The sequence below is a fragment of the Arachis stenosperma genome, chromosome 4 (assembly GCF_014773155.1).
Source record: "Arachis stenosperma cultivar V10309 chromosome 4, arast.V10309.gnm1.PFL2, whole genome shotgun sequence".
NCBI classification, from domain to species: domain Eukaryota; kingdom Viridiplantae; phylum Streptophyta; class Magnoliopsida; order Fabales; family Fabaceae; genus Arachis; species Arachis stenosperma.
This window is the reverse complement of record NC_080380.1, coordinates 128708509-128709910: the sequence shown is the minus strand read 5'-3', so window position 1 is coordinate 128709910 and position 1402 is coordinate 128708509. Positions and strand designations below refer to the sequence as shown.

The 1402-nt window shown below is 41.2% G+C and overlaps 1 non-coding gene across 1 annotated transcript; it reads left to right on the top strand.

Annotated features, from left to right (window-relative positions):
- The first annotated feature begins 589 nt into the window (after positions 1–589).
- Positions 590–697, top strand: LOC130977304 (small nucleolar RNA R71). The gene has a single exon (XR_009085002.1). It is a non-coding gene; the product is annotated as a small nucleolar RNA R71 (small nucleolar RNA).
- The last annotated feature ends 705 nt before the right edge of the window (positions 698–1402 follow it).

The following is a 1402-nucleotide window of genomic DNA, read 5'->3' as shown; positions in this document are numbered from 1 at the left end:
CCATGGTTGCTAAGTCAGAGGTATTCTGCTTAGAACTCTCTGTCTGTTGCTGAGAAGATGATGGAAAAGGCTTGCCATTGCTAAACCTGTTTCTTCCACCATTATTGTTATTGAAACCTTGTTGAGGTCTCTCTTGATTCTTCCATGAGAAATTGGGGTGATTTTTCCATGAAGAGTTATAGGTGTTTCCATAGGGTTCTCCTAGGTAATTCACCTCTTCCATTGAAGGGTTCTCAGGATCATAGGCTTCTTCCTCAGATGAAGCTTCCTTAGTACTGCTTGGTGCATTTTGCATTCCAGACAGACTTTGAGAAATCAAATTGACTTGTTGAGTCAATATCTTGTTCTGAGCCAATATGGCATTCAGAGTGTCAATCTCAAGAACTCCTTTCTTCTTACTTGTCCCATTGTTCACAGGATTTCTTTCAGAAGTGTACATGAATTGGTTATTTGCAACCATTTCAATCAATTCTTGAGCTTCTGCAGGCGTCTTCTTCAGATGAAGAGATCCTCCAGCAGAGCTATCCAAAGACATCTTGGATAGTTCAGAGAGACCATCATAGAAAATACCTATGATGCTCCATTCAGAAAGCATGTCAGAAGGACATCTTCTGATTAATTGTTTGTATCTTTCCCAAGCTTCATAGAGGGATTCTCCATCCTTCTGTCTGAAGGTTTGGACTTCCACTCTAAGCTTACTCCATCTTTGTGGTGGAAAGAACTTTGCCAAGAAGGCATTGACTAGCTTTTCCCAAGAGTCCAGGCTTTCTTTAGGTTGAGAATCCAACCATATTCTAGCTCTGTCTCTTACAGCAAAAGGGAATAGCATCAGTCTATAGACCTCAGGGTTAACCCCATTAGTCTTGACTGTGTCACAGATTTGCAAGAATTCAGCTAAGAACTGATGAGGATCTTCCATTGGAAGTCCATGGAACTTGCAATTCTGTTGCATTAGAGAAACTAATTGAGGCTTAAGCTCAAAGTTGTTTGCTCCAATGGCAGGGATAGAGATGCTTCTCCCATAGAAATCAGGAGTAGGTGCAGTAAAGTCACCCAGCACCTTCCTTGCATTGTTGGCATTGTTGTTGTTTTCGGCTGCCATGGGTTCTTCTTCCTTGAAGAATTCGGTCAGGTCCTCTAAAGAGAGTTGTGCTTTGGCTTCTCTTAGCTTTCTCTTCAGGGTCCTCTCAGGTTCAGGATCAGCTTCAACAAGAATGCCTTTGTCTCTGCTCCTGCTCATATGAAAGAGAAGAGAACAAGAAAATGTGGAATCCTCTATGTCACAGTATAGAGATTCCTTGAAATTTCAGAGGAAAAGAGAAATAGAAAGAAGAAGGAGAAGAAGAATTCGAACTTTAATTAGATAAGGTTCGAATTGTGCATTTAGAAGGAGTGGTACTCC